The sequence below is a fragment of the Physeter macrocephalus genome, chromosome 13, assembly GCF_002837175.3.
Source record: "Physeter macrocephalus isolate SW-GA chromosome 13, ASM283717v5, whole genome shotgun sequence".
In the NCBI taxonomy this organism is placed as follows: Eukaryota; Metazoa; Chordata; class Mammalia; order Artiodactyla; family Physeteridae; genus Physeter; species Physeter macrocephalus.
The window spans coordinates 36,928,397-36,944,983 of NC_041226.1; positions in this window are offsets into that span (position 1 = coordinate 36,928,397).

A 16,587-nucleotide genomic window follows, 5' to 3' on the forward strand; every position below is an offset into this window, starting at 1 on the left:
ACGAACCCGTGTCCCCTGCATCGGCAGGTGGACTCTCAACCACTGCGCCACCAGGGAAGCCCCCTGCCTATGTTTTTGATTTTTTTATATAAATTAAATTAATGTATTTTGTTAGTTGGCACATATTGATTTGTTGTCAAATTATATACCCATGATGTGCAGCACTTCATTTAAACTCTTTCTTATAAACTGATATACAAGCGTCACTCTACTTTGAAGTTTATTTTATGAGACTGCTAAATAAATCACTACAAAAAGAGAATATTTTTAAAGGAAAAAAACTAGTTTAAAAAAGCCCAGGGCTTCCCTGGTGGCGCAGTGGTTGCGCGTCCGCCTGCCGATGCAGGGGAACCGGGTTCGCGCCCAGGTCTGGGAGGATCCCACATGCCGCGGAGCGGCTGGGCCCGTGAGCCATGGCCACTGGGCCTGCGCGTCCGGAGCCTGTGCTCCGCAATGGGAGAGGCCATAACAGTGAGAGGCCCACGTACCACAAAAAAAAAAAAAAAAAAAAAAAGCCCAGAGGGTCATATGGAAGAGATTAGGGAAATAAAACGTCAAAGTAATCCAAACTTATTCTTTTTATGTTATGAAGTAGGTATATGGAAATATTGCTAACACAATATAAGCAACAAAATAACTTGGTCAAACAAAATTTTGGAAACGTCTTTTGACTGTATCTATAGTACTCTTTGGAACAGATGAAACAACTTAACATCACTTTGATTTGCATTTGTGTATGTGGGCATATTAGTGTGTGTATGTGTATGTGTGTACACCAGAAGAATACACTATGGAGCATATGGACATAGTGTAGCCTATATTAATACCAGGGCCTGCAAGTTCCTAGAGCATTTACTGTGAGTGTGTGTATTTTTTTTTAAGAACATTATATATTGATTAAGAGGAAAAACTATTACCTAATATGAGGACATAATTAAATGGTGCAGTTATATATCTGATGTAAGACTGATCAAAAAAATGAGCAGGATATTCATGACTGGTCTCTGTGACGGCTTCTCTCTTTTAGGAGTATGTCATCAGCACTTTTCCATAAAGGGAGAATTTAAGAGTGTAAAAAAGAGAAAAAATACTGCTACCGTAGGAAAAAACCCCTTTCTTGTGTGTACCCCGCCACATCACCCAGGGAAAAAATGAGTGAATGCTTTATTTTCAAATAACATATAGAGTACACATTTCTTTACAATGTTTAAATACTAAAACATTTAAAAGTCTCCAAATAAACACTAAAGTTTTGTATACAAACCTTCAAGATGGCTAAGTATCAATATTTATCCAATGTTTCTACAATTCTGTTAAATGACATAAAATATCAGAAAATTTTAACTGCAGTAGAAATAATAAATTCCTTCCATTAAAAATCCATCAATTTTGAAAGAGTTCTGAAAGTAGTTATTTAAAGTAGTTGAATTGATAGAGAAAAGAAAGTAGAAAAAACCAGCATAGAAGATATTTTTACCATATGTAAAAGCCTATCTCCTTTATGACACTGTACATCCAGGCAAGGTCAGTACCTAAAGATAATGGCATTTGATTCTGGGCTCAACATCAGAGTAGGTGACATTCCTGTAGAACTGCTGGGTCAGTAGTCCATAACTTTCCAAAATATATGAATGATCTTGCTGATACCGTTCCCTTTGTCTACAGGTAGAATAAATGGTGTCTTAAGTAAGGTTGAAATATCAAATTAGTTGAATTTATAGTGTAGATATTTTAACTGGAGACAGGGTCAAAATCAATAATTAATGTTAAGGCATGGTGTCTAAACACCCATGGTTGATATTTGTTGGCTTGAAGCTAAAATATAGTTATTATTACTATTTAAATTGAATAGTCACCAAAGTTGTTCTTCTACTATAAGTATGCCATGTTTTCAAATAGTACTCTTCCTATAAGATGTGGCTGTATCAGAAATAACAAAGATTAAAATTTCAAATAATTTTCATTGTTTTAAAATTAGGGCTACATGTCAAAAACTGATTAGTAAGATAAACATTAAGTATCTTCATTGTATTTTAATGAGATAAGATAAGGTTGATTATAGAAATAAGTTATGGTTGAAGGATAAATTTTATTTCATTGTTGACATCAATCATTGAATCAAACATTTTTCTTGGACTATTTAACTAGAGTTATGAAGAATATTCAAAACATTTATTTACATTATTCTCAGTTTGGAAGCATTTAGTACAGTTTCACTATCGCCAAGTATGGATCCATTTCATGAGTATATGTTCTTGACTAGAGATGAAAAAGGCAGTTAAACTGAAAGTTGAATCCAAAAGTCTTTTTAGAGGAACTAATATCTGTCTTTTTTCCAGCTTTATTGAGGTATGATTGACAATTAAAAAGTGTATATATTTAGGCTGTATGAAGTGATTTAAGGTGTACAATGTGCTGATACATACATACTGTGAAATAACTACCAATCTCAAGTTGATTATCTATCTTATAACTGAAAGTTTGTACCCTTTGACAAACGTCTCCCCAATTTCCCCACTTCTCAGACTTTCACAGCACCATTTTATTCTCTGGTTCTATGTCAATTTTTGAATGAAGACAGTAAGAAAAAGATACAAAGAATACATGAGGATGAGTTTTCTTCCCGACTTTCCAACCTTTTTAAAAGATCCACAACAAGAAGTACATATGGCTGACTCAGAGAACTGGTATGGTAAGAAAATCACACTTAATATTTTAAAATGCAGATTTGTGATTTTGCTCTGACATTCACTGCTGAATGGCCTTGTCAAATGCAATAGTTCAGTATGTGGAATATAGCAAAAAAGGATGGAAGTGACAAGATATAAGCTATTTGACCTCAATTCGTTATATGTAAAATTAAGTTTTATTCATGTTGTCCTTTCAGTTCTTTACCTTGGTGTGTATTGAGTAAAATTGTTAGAAACTACCTGGCTTTCTACTCATACATTTTGCTCAGTTATTGAATTGAATGTGTTTGATGGTAAGGAGGAGTAATTTTTATTCTAAATTTTTAAAATGTGTCTTCTTTCTTAGCAGCTTTATTAAGGAATGCATGATATACAATAAGCTGCACATACATAAAATGTATAGTTTTATACATTTGGATCAATGAAATTATCAGTACAATCAAAATATATCTCTCCCATCCAACTTTCCCCATTCCCCGCAGCAGGTAAACACTGTTGCTTTGATTAGTTTGCATTTTCTAGAATTTTATATAAATGGAATAATATAGTACGTGCTTTAAAAAATTTGGGGAACTTCTTTTATTCAGCATAATTATTTTGAGATTTCTACTTCTTGTTGGTTGTATCAATAGTTTTTTTATTATTATTGTTGAGCTGCATTTTATGGTATGAATACTTATAATTATTTATCCATTCTTCAATTGATGGATATTTATGTTGTTTTCCATTTGCAGCAATTAGCAAAAAAAAAAAAAATTGCCATGTTCATTGGTGTACAAGTCTTTGTGTGGGTATATACTTTTATTTCTCTTGGGCAAATACATAAGATAGATCTAGGATGGATGATTCACATGTAAGTGCTTTTAATTTTTAAGAGAGAGTCAAACTGTTTTCCAAAGTGGTTGTACTGTTTCTATGCCCAACAATAGTTCAAGTTTCTGTTCTTCTAAATCCTCACCAAAAGTTGGCATGATCAGGCTTTTAAATTTTAACCATTCCAACATAAGAATAGTAGTATCTCATTGTGGCCTCAATTTGCATTTTCTTAGAAAATAATAATGTTGAACATCTTGTCATGTGTTTATTTGCTATCTCTCTATTTTCTTTGATAAACATGCTATCTGCTTAAATATATTGTATACCTTTTAAAACTCAGTTGTTTTCATATTTTTGAATTTTGAGATTTTAAATATTCTGCAAATAGATACCTTATAGAATATTTGTTTTGCAAATACTTTTTCCCATTCTATGGATTGTATTTTAATTCTATTACTTCCTTCAAAAGAGAATTCATTTTAATTTTGGTGAAGTCTAATTTATAAATTTGTCATTCTTTTTTTTAAGATGTTGGGGGTAGGACTTTATTAATTAATTAATTTAGTTTTGCTGTGTTCGGTCTTTGGTTTTTGTTTTGTTTTTTTTTACGGTACGTGGGCCTCTCACTGTTGTGGCTTCTCCCATTGCAGAGCACAGGCTCCGGACGCACAGTCTCAGCAACCATGGCTCATGGGCCTAGCTGCTCCGCAGCATGTGGGATCTTCCTGGACCGGGTCACGAACCCGTGTCCCCTGCATTGGCAGGCGTACTCTCAACCACTGCACCACCAGGGAAGCCTGGGTCTTCATTTTTGTACGAGTGTTTTCTCTAGTTGTGGTAAGCGGGGGCCACTCTTCATCGCAGTGTGCAGGCCTCTCACTACCGCGGCCTCTCCTGTTGCGGAGCACAGGCTCCAGATGCTCAGGCTCAGTAGTTGTGGCTCACAGGCCTAGTTGCTCCGTGGCATGTGGGATCCTCCCAGACCAGGGCTCAAACCCGTGTCCCCTGCATTAGCAGGCAGATTCTCAACCACTGCGTCACCAGGGAAGCCCAATTTGTCAATTTTTTGATGGACCAGATTTTGGTATCATATTTAAGAAATCTTTATATAGCTCAAAGTTATAAAGGTTTTCTGATAGAGGTTTTATGGTTTCATGTTTCTCATTTTAGTCTATGATTCATTTTGAATTAATTTAGTTTAACTTCTATGACATGGATTCAAGTTTATTTTTTGCATATTGATATGTTATGATTTCAGCATCATTTATTGAAAGGACTATTCTTTTCCACTCAGTTATCTTACAGACTTTCTGGAAAAAGTCAGTTGTCCATTTACATGTGGACCTATTTCTGCACTGTTCCAACATTAGATATGTAAACATTTAGGATCACTGTCTTTTTGACAAATTGACTCTTTTATCTATAAAGTGAATTTCTTGATCCCTATTAATATTATCTGCCCTGAAATCTACTTTGATATTAATATAGTCTCTCTAGCTTTCTTTTGATTAAGGTTAGCTTGGTAATTTTCTATCCTTTGATCTATAATTGGTTTGTGTCTTTATATTTAAAATGAGTTTCTTGTAAGCAACATAAAGAATCTAGCATTTTTATCTAATCTTGGGGTATTTGGATCATTTACATCTAATGTGATAATTATATGGTTAGTTTTACATCTATTAACACAGTATTTGATTTCTCTTTTTCCCATCTATCCTTAATTCTCTATTTCCTCTTTCCTGCCTTTTTTGGATTACATGATTATTTTTATAGTTCAGTTCTAACACCTTTGTTGATTTAATTAGACATAGCTCTGTTTTCTTATTTTAGTGGTTGCTCTAAATTTCCCAACTTTACTTATTATATTCCACCTTTAAGTAATGCCATACTTCACATTAGGAACCTTACAATAATATGTATCAAATTCTCTCCTCTCCACCTTTATGCTACTGTTATCATACATTTTATTTACATATGTTATAAACCCCACAACAGTGTTAGTTTTGTTTAAATGGTATATTTTTTCAAAGATTTTAAATAATAGGAAAAGTTTTAGATACTGACCCATATAGTTACTATTACCTGTTTTATTATTTCTTTTCTTTGGGTCCATATTTCCATCTTATTCATTTTCTTTGTGCCTGATAGTCTTATTTTAACGTGACTTGTTGAGCAGGTCTATTGGTGATGAATCTTTCAGGTCTAAAAAATCTTTATTTCCATTTTAATTTTGAAAGATGTTTTCACAGTTGTAGGTTGTTAGGGTTTCCTACTTCGATACTTAAAGACTCTGTTCCTTTTATTTAGAAAGACCGATTGACTGTCATCCTCACTCTTCTTCATTTGTCATAGATGTTCTCTCCCCCTGTCTGTGCTGTTTGGAAGGTTTTCTCTTTATGATATTATTTGGCATGGTTTTCTTCATATTTCTTGTGCTTAGAGCTCATGGAGCTTGTTGGAATTGTGTGTTTATACATTTTTAAAGATTAGGGAAAAATTGGTCATGATTTTCTAAAATATATCTGACCCCTCCTCCAGGTCTCCATTTACCTATATATTAGCTGCTTGAAATTGTTCCATAGTTGACTGATGTGCTGTCCATTAAAATGTTTTCCTTTCCTTAATTTTTTATAGTTTCTATATGTCTTCAAGTACACTAATCTTTTCTTCTGCAATGTATTTTATGTTATTAACCCCATTTAGTGTATTTTTCATCTCACATATTGTAATTTTCACCTCTAGAGGTAAAATTTGGAGATTTCTTGCATTTTTCCATGTCTCCATGTGTTGATAATGGTTGTTTTAAATTCCCTGCCTGCTAATTTTAACATCTGTGCCAATTCTGGGTCAGTTTCAATTGATTGATTTTTTTTCCCCCATTTATAATAGGTTGTACTTTCTTGCCTATTTTGCTATCTGGTAATATTTTATTTAATGTAAAACATTTTAAAATTTATTTTTGGGGGAACTGGATATTTTGTATTGCTGTATAATTTATTCCACATTTTTCTGATACAGAGTTAATTATAGAAAGAAATACATTACCTCTGGCCTTGCTTTCAATATTTATTAATTAAAACCAGAGCAGGTTTTAATCTAGAGCTAATAGTGTTCTCTTCAATGCACTACAAATTACAAGGTTTTCCTGATTCCATACCCTCTACAAGCATGCTGTTTCCTCTAGTCCTTTCAGGCAGTTCTGTTCCTGGATAGAGTTAGTTTCCTCACACACAGGTGTTTATCAATCCTTGATTGAACACTTGAGGAGAAACCTCTGTAGGTCTCTGGGTTCTCTCTTTGTGTATCTCTTTCCTCTCCCATAGTCTGTCCTATGACTTTTGCTGCTTTGGTCTCCCCAGACCCTCAGTTCTGTCTTCTCAGTGCACAGTCTGCTGGGCTCCATCTGGGTTTCCCGTATCAGACTAAAAACTTTTTCAAGGAAGAAAGCTTGAGCAATCATCTGGGTTACCTCATTTGTTTACTGTCCCAGGGATCACTGACTTCTATTGCTTGATTCCAGTACCTTGAAAAATAATGTTTAAATTAGTTGTTCCTTTTCTTCTTCCTTCTTGATTATTTCAGTTGAGAATAAAATCTGGCCATGTTTTTTTCATATAGGTTGGATGTAGGAATTCCTTGTTCTATTTATTAATCACATTTTAAAAAACAACAACATAGTCCAACATGAGCTCAAAATTATAACCTCACCTACTCTAGTGACAGAATGAATTAGAATAAAGTAATACCATTTAATTTTCAGACCACCTTGAAATTCTTAATAAATTGAAATGTAATTACATATCTGCTTATTAGTATGTTTTTCTTCAGCATTGACATTTTTTCATTTTAATTCTTAGTATTTTACATATATATATATTTATTTATTTATTTTCACTGCAAGTGTTCAACTACTGAAGTTTCAGTTTCTCTCCAGTTACTCTGATGATTTGTTATGCCATTTTATCAGCTTTCTGAAAGTTCAAGATAAATTGGGACATAAATAACACCTATTCAAATGTCAAAATTAAGGCAATTAATGGAAAAAGAATTTGATGCTAAAAAAGGACAAAGACATTATTCTGAAAGTTTTTTTTTATTTGTCATGTTAAGTTATACAGGAATATCTAGGTGGCTTGACAAATTTTTAGAACAGTTTTACCTTATCTCAAATAATGTTATTATACAGCCTGTGTATCTCTCTAAAAGTAAAAGACATTTTAAGGATGAGGCAATATCAGAAATGACAAAAAAAGGTTGCTTTATATACTGTTTAAAATTCTACATAATAAATATACTCATTTATGTTCTTTAAGAATTTCAAAATAATATTCAAAAATCAACATTCAAAATAAATTCATTTATTTATTTGGCATATTGTATATTTAGCCATGAAATCATGGCATTTAAGAGCTCTTAGAAATTAGTTAGATATCACAAAGATGATCTAGCTCAATCATTTTTAACTGTAGATGAGGAATCGATGGCCCAAAGATTGTCTCACTCAAGGCCACAGAGGTAGTTAGGGACAGATTTATTCATTCAACCAACCATTCACTGAGAAAACAACATGATCAACAGTGATTAAAAACAATAGTCTCTGCCACTATGAAGGCCCTTAAGCCAGAATTGCAGTAAATATGACAAAATGTATATATGGACAAATTACAGGGTGATATGGGCGTTTATAGAGTGGGTGAGGAAATTTAGTGTTCAGCCTTTCTGAGAAGGAAGATATAGAAGTCAAATGTTGAATGATGACCAAGTTTAACAAGGACAGACAAGGCAAAAAGAGGGATCCAGGAAAGAGAATTATGTAGATAAAAGCCAAAAGTATAGAAAGAGAATATGCATTTGAGAAATTGCATGTGATTTAATAATATTGATGCCAAGAACTGAATCAGGTAAGAGATGGTATGAGATAAGGCTGAATAGGTAACTAGTCCATGAAGGGACTTCAGATTTCTTTTTTTCCTAGAATAATACAGAGCATCATTGAAGCAATTTATCCAAAGGAGTAATACTAGAATGGGCAATATAATATTTCAAAGTCAGTTCTGAATTCAGACCACAAGGAATACATTTTACACGGGTTTACATACATTAAATACATTTTCTTGGTGCAAAGTCTTCAAAATGACCTTCTAACAGAGTTTTCTTCTATTATGTAAATACTTGCCACTCTTACTAATCAGGGGAAGTATTAAGATAGGAGACAGGGGACATGGATAGCAGGCACCAATAGTTGCCCACATATTCCAAGATATGGAACATGGGAGTACACATACATATACAATATTTTTCAAGTCATTGTCCCAACTAAAATAATCCATAAATCACTTTAATGAAATGTGCCTGTTTATCCACTAAAAAAATACAACTTATTATGGCCACGTTTTTCAGAACACATTTGATCATATTTTGAGGTAGGAAAAATGAGTAGTAGTCTAGATTTTCATACGTAGAAAAGGAGAGTGAATGATTTTCTTTTTTCAGTAACTGCTACTTAGACAGTAGAAATACAGCATTTGGTGTGGAATATTGAACAAATGAATACAGAAATATATGTATTAATTAACCATAATTGAACATTTTTTAGCACTTCTGTGGTATTTACTTATCTGCTGAGAGCCCTTGTTTGGAATTTTAATCTAAGAAGAGTTTTTTAATGCCCCATCTTTTAACATTAAACTATGCTTCATATGAAACTATATTTTCATTTTGGAATTGTTTCTTTAGAAGGGTGGAGGGACTAGAGAGAGAAAGGAAGTGAGTTAGAAAAGATAAAAGTTGGCAAATCTCCTTAGAATGAAATATAATCATTTCCCTGCCTTGACCCTCAATGAAAGAGTCATCAGTTATTCTGCTAATAATATTACCTTAAATATAGTAACCAATGTTATTGTTATTGATTGAATAAGATTATGAGGGGGAAAAGGAGACCAGTATCTTTTTTAGTAGAAATATTAAAAGTAAAAAGCCTGAGGAAATAATGGGAGAAGGAAAGGCAGGTGTGTGTGTGTGTGTGTGTGTGTGTATTGAGAGAGGCAAGGCTGGATTATTTTGACTAGCAAGCCTGTGAATCTTGGCCCAAGTAAGATATTTCAGAAACCCAAGAAATAAGTGGTGATTAAAATAAGGAGAGACTAGCTGAGTGGGACTATGGAAGGCCTACTGCAGGTTGTAGTGCCAGAGAATAGTGGGCTAACGCATAATCAGTTTCATGGGTGAGAACTTTCTGATATATGTGTTAGTGTCTTTGCAGCTCACTGAGGTTATTGCACAAGTACTTCCTCTAATGCTACCTGGAAGGAACTTGTACTAGAAATAGGACTATTATATAAAATATAGGATGTTCAATTAAATCTGCATTTTAAATAAACTGCAAACAATTTAAAACAGACACGTCTCAAATACTGTATGAGTCATATTTACACTTCAGAAAATACACTGTACCTGAGACTGAAATTTAAATGAACACACTTTTACATGCAGCTGTCCAGTTTTCACTACACCAGTTATTGAAGAGTCTGTCTTTTATCCATTGTATATTCTTGCCTCCTTTGTTGTAGATTAATTGACCATAAGTGCATGGGTTTATTTCTGGGCTTTCTATCTTTTTCCATTGATATATATGTCTGTTTTTATGCCAGTACCATACTCTTTAGATGACTGTAACCTTGTAGTATAGTCTGAAGTTAGGAAACGTGATTCTTCCAGCTCTGTTCTTATTTCTCAAGATGGTTTTGGCTACTCAGGGTCTTTTGTATTTTCACACAAATTTAATTTTTTTTGTTGTTCTACCTCTGTGAAAAATGCCATTGGTAATTTGATAGGGATTGCATTGAATCTGTAGATTGCCTTGTGTAGTATGGTCATTTTAACAATATTCATTCTGACAATCCAAGAACATGTTATATCTTTTCATTCATTTGTGTGGTCTTCAATTTCCTTCATCAGTATCATATAGTTTTAAAAGTATGGGTCTTCAGCCTTCTTAGGTAGGTTTATTCCTAGGTATTTTACTCTATTTGATGTGATGGCAAATGAGATTGTTTCCTTAATTTCTCTTTCTGGTATTTTGTTGTTAGTGCATAAAAATGTAAGAGATTTCTGTGTATGAATTTGGTATCCTGCAACCTTACCAAGTAAATTGATGAGCTCTAGTAGTTTTCTGGTAATGTCTTTAGGATTTTCTATGTATAGAATCATGTCATCTGAAAAGAGTGACAGTTTTACTACTTCCTTTCCAAACTGGATTCCTTTTATTTATTTTTCTATCTGATTGCTGTGGCTAGGACTTCCAAAACTATGCCAAATAAAAGGGGTAAGAGTGGGCGTCCTTGTCATGTTCCTCTATACCATATACAAAAATAAACTCAAAGTGAATTAAAGACCTAAATGCAAGACTGGATACTATAAAACTCGTAGAAGAAAACATAGACAGAACACTCTTCGACACAAATCACAGCGATACGTTTTTGGATCCATCTCCTAGAGTAATGGAAACAAAAGCACAAATAAACAAATGAGACCTAATTAAACTGAAAAGCTTTTGCACAGCAAAGGAAACCATAAACAAAACAAAAAGACAACCTACAGACTAGGAGAAATATCTGCAAGTCATGCAAAATACACAAACATCTTATACAGCTGAATATCAAAAATAAATAAATAAATAAAACCCAAACAACCCAATCCAAAAAATGGTCACTAGACCTAAATAGACATTTCTCCAAAGGAGACATATAGATGGCCAACAGGCATATGAAAAGATGTTCAAAATTGCTGATTATTAGAGAAATGCAAATCAACACTACAATGAAGTACCACCTCACACCAGTCAGAATGGCCATCTTCAAAAAGTCTACAAACAATAAATGCTAGAGAGGGTGAAGAAAAGGGAACCCTTGTACACTGTTGGTGGGGGTGTAAACTGGTACAACCACTATGGAGAACAGTATGGAGTTTCCTTTCAAAAACTAAAAATAAAGTTACCATATATACCAGCAATCTCATTCCTGGGCATATAACTGGAAAAGATGAAAAAGATACATGTTCCCAGTTGTGCACAGTGGCACTCTTTACAATAGCCAAGACATGGAAGCAACCTAAGTGTCCATCAACAGATAAATGGATAAAGAAAATATGGTATGTATACACAATGAAATATTATTCAGCCATAAAAAGGAATGAAATAATGCCATTTGCAGCAACATGGATGGACTTAGAGATTATCATATTAAGTGAAATATGTCAGACAGAGAAAGACAAATATCACATCATATCACTTATATGTGGAATCTAAAAAATGATACAAATGAACTTCTTTGCAAAACAGAAATAGACTTACAGACATAGAAAACAAACATGGTTACCAAAGGAGAAGTGGGAGGGATAAATTAGGAATTTGAGATTAACAGATACACAGTACTATATATAAAATATATAAACAAAAAGGACCTACTGTGTAGCACAGGTAACTATATTCAGTATCTTCGAATAACCTACGATGGAAAAGAATCTGAAAAAGGATATATTTATATATATGAGATATATATATGTATTTATAATATATAACTGAATCACATTGCTGTACAACTGAAATGTAAATCAACTATACTTCCATAAAAAAAAGTTTAAGAATAATAACAATTAAATAAATAAATGAACATACTATGTTTTTATTTGCAAAATCAGGCAATCTTAACTTGAAAGAAAGTGTTCCCATAGGACAAGGCATAATGAAAATAAATTATTTTGTGGGGTAGAGACAAAGAATAGTATATTCATCTATTCTTGGGGTTGAACTGATCATTTAGCACATCCTGAACTGTGACAAAGGGAGGATGTTGAACACTCCTGATATAATTGTAAAGTTTTCCCTAAAAAATAATACACAGAAAAGGAAGAAAAAAAGCTATGATACCACTCTTCTCCCCACTTCCAGCTAATACTATCTCAAATTGGGATAAAAAACTTCACCTGACTCTCTGAAGGAGGAGCAAACAGTTTTTTAATTTTGTATTTTTTTAAACTCAAGTCGGTTTTCCACACTCAGGACTTTGCTTCAGTTGCTTTATTTTTACTCCCTCTCATCTTTCCTCTAGGAGCAAAATAAAATGGCCCTTTTCAGATATTTGTCTATATGGAAATCTTGAGAGTTAAAATGCCCTACTCCTATTGAGAAATTCCTTATGTTATAAATGGCAAAATATTTCAAGAAACAGGCCTAAACATAATATTAAAATGTTTAAGACATTAAAGTTGTTTTATTATATAGAGTTTCCAGTATAGCAGTTAATCCTACACTTGGTCTTAATGCCTTTGATCAGTAGATTCAATTTTTTCTTCTAAATTTATGATTACTCCAACTCTACCAACTTATAAGTACTAAATACTTATCCTACTTAACTGTTAATAAATTCTGTTTCACAATAAGCTCTTATCCAAAGAGTCAAATTAATCAATTTGAGTTGAATATTTGGAATAGTTTTCATTATTTAAAGCTAGCAACCATGTATATTTGTATATTTCTGTGGGGGTTTCTTTGGTCCCAGATTTTTAACTTTTCATGACATATAAATAAATAAATAAATAAATAAAATCAAAGTGTTAAAAATAGGGTGGCATGCACAGTAAGTGACTGCCAAACCCCTTGTGTTTCCAGAGCCAATACATGATTATTACATACGAAGTAGATTAGAGCAAATTCAATGTTGAAACATTAAACAGATTATCTACTGAAAAATCTAGTTATTCACCACTGACATAGATCTCTTCCACTAATGACTACTTTGGTCATGAAGATTAATAACATACTTCATCTTAGAAAAAATTAATGGGGATTTCTGTATGCTTATAACCATCATAGAGATCCTGGAATCAGGAATTAGAGATGGAAAAGGACTGTTTGGTCATCTCCACGATCTTTCTAAGAGGCTTATATCCTTGAGTAAATTCTCTATTGCTTTGTCTAATATACTTTTACATAATTCAAATAGAATACTTGAAAGACTTTACCACAGTCTAAAAGAATTTGCTGTTGGGAATTATGATAATAAGCATACTTTTATTCTGCTAAATTTCCCACTGGTTTAATCCATACATCATGGGAACAGCCTTGAGCAATTCTACACACACTCACATCCCCTTTTGGTATGCCACCATTCAAAATTCATAAATCTTGATCACTCCCAATTTAACATATTTAATCATGTGTATCAAAATGATTTGTATATCTTTTAGCAATTCTATGTCTGCCAATCCTTCTAGCATCTTTGAAATTAATGAGAAAACTAACAGATGAGGATGAACTCTTAGTGAAACACAGAATTAATGATCTTCATGACAAGAGCTCTTTTGAACATTTGAAGATTTTTAGCCAAGCTAATTCTAGTGATTATTTGCTAAGATATGATATATATATATATAATATATATATATAATGCCAAGAACATCCTCAGAAACATCTCTATATTCATTAATGCATTTTTTACTTCTTTAGCTTCCCAGGATTTATGCTATTTATTCATTAACTTCTAGCCCTCTACCAAAAGTGCTTTTTGTTCAAAATAATCCCTCTGCCCAATAAAAATATTTTCTGTCTATAAAGAGCCCATTTAGTGGCTGCCTTGTAGATTGTAACCAATATGTTCAGAACAAAGTGGCATTGAGTGGCAAGGCCTATCTTCTAAGAAACATTTGAATATGGTCATTACAACTTTAATTCTCCTAGCCATGGCAATCAGAGAAGAAAAAAATAAATAAAGTAAATCCAAATTGGAAAAGAAGAAGTAAGTAAAACTGTCACTGTATGCAGATGATATGTTACTATACATAGAAAATCCTAAAGAGTCTACCAGAAAACTAAACTATTAGAGCTCATAAGTGAAGTCAATAAAGTTGCCGGATACCAAATAAATACACAGAAATACACAGAAGTTGCATTTCTATACACTAAAAAATGAAAGATCAGAAAGAGAAATTAAAGAAACAACTCAATTTACCACAGAATCAAAAAGAATAAAATACCTAGGAATAAACCTTCCTAAGGAAGCAGAAGACCTGTACTCTGAAAACTAAAAGATGCTAATGAAAGAAATTGAAGATGACACAAACAGATGGACAGATATACTATGTTCTTGGATTGGAAGAATCAATATTGTCCAAATGACCATACTCTCCAAGGCAATCTACAAATTCAATGCAGTACCTATCAAATTACCAATGGCATTTTAACAGAAATAAAACAAAAAAAAATCTTCCAACTTGTATGGAGACACAAAATTTCCTGAATAGCAAAAGTAATCTTGAGAAAGACAGACGGAGCTGTAGAAATCAGGCTCCCTGACTAGACTATACTACAAACCTACAGTCATCACTACAATTTTGTACTGACACAAAAACAGAAATATAGATCAATGGAACAGGATAGAAAGCCCAGAAATTAGCCCACGTACTGATGGTCAATTAATTTACAACAAAGCAGTCAAGACTATACAATGGAGAAAAGACAGTCTCTTCAATAAATGGTTCTGGGAAAACTGGACAGCTACAGGTAAAAAAAAAATGAAATTAGAACATTCTCTAACACCATACACAACAATAAACTGAAAATGGATTCAAGACCTAAATGTAAGATCAGATACTATGAAACCCTTAGAGGAAAATATAGGCAGAACACCCTTTGACATAAATCACAGCAATATCTTTTTTGATCCATCTCCTAGAGTAATTGAATTAAAAACAAAAATAAACAAATGAGATCTAATTAAACCCAAAAGCTTTTGCACAGCAAAGCAACCATAAACAAAATGAAAATACAACCCACAGAATGGGAGAAAATATTTGCAAATGGTGTGACCAACAAGGCGTCAATCTCCAAAATTTACAAACAGCTCATGCAGGTCATTATCAAAAATAAACAAACAAACAGACAATAAATTCAAAAAATGGGCACAAGACCTAAATAGACGTTTCTCCAAAGAAGACATACAGATGACCAAGAGGCACATGAAAGATGTTCAACATCTCTAATTATTAGAGAAATGAAAATCAAAACTACAATGAGATATCACCTCACAGAAGTCAGAATGACCATCACCAGAACAATCTACAAACAATAAATCCTGGAGAGAGTGTTGAGAAAAGGGAACCCTCCTATACTTTTGGTAGGAATGTAAATTGGTATAGCCACTATGGAGAACAGTATGCAGGTTCCTTCAACAACTAAAAATAAAGTTATGATATGACCCAGAAATCTCACTCCTGGACATAATTTGAACCATAATTTGAGAAGATAATACATCCACCTCAATGTTAACTGCAGCACTGTTTACAATAGCCAAGACATGGAAACAACCTAAATGTCTATCAACAAAGGAATGAATAAAGATGTGGTACATATAAACAATGGAATATTACCCAGCCATTAAAAATAATGAAATAATGCCATTTGTAGCAACACAGATGGACCTAGAGATTATCATACTAATTGAAATAAGTCAGACAGCAAAAAACAAATATCATATATTGTTTATATAAGGAATCTAAAAACAATGATACATACTAACCTATTTACAAAACAGAAAAAGACTCACAGACTTAGAGAATGAACTTATGATTACCAAGGGGGAAGGGTCGTGGGAAGGGATGGATTGGGAGTTTGGGATTGACATGTACAAACAGCTATATTTAAGATAGATAAACAACAAGGACCTACTGTATAGCACAGGGTACTCTACTCAATATTCTGTAATAACCTAAATGAGAAAATAATTTGAAAAAGAAGAGATATATGTATATGTATAACTGAATCACTGTGCTGTACACCTGAAAGTAACCCAACATTGTTAATCAATTATACTCCAATACAAAATAAAAATTTAAAAAGAAAACAACAAAAAGTAATAATGCAAGAAATTTAGGCAGAATGGAGAATTGGCAGGGTGTGGGGACATATTTAAAGGGGAATATCACTAGAATGAAAGCTTCTTGAGGGCAGAGATTTTATTCACTGACATATCCCAAGTTCCTAAATCCATACATACAATTTCAATAAACAAATAATTTTTCCCTCCAA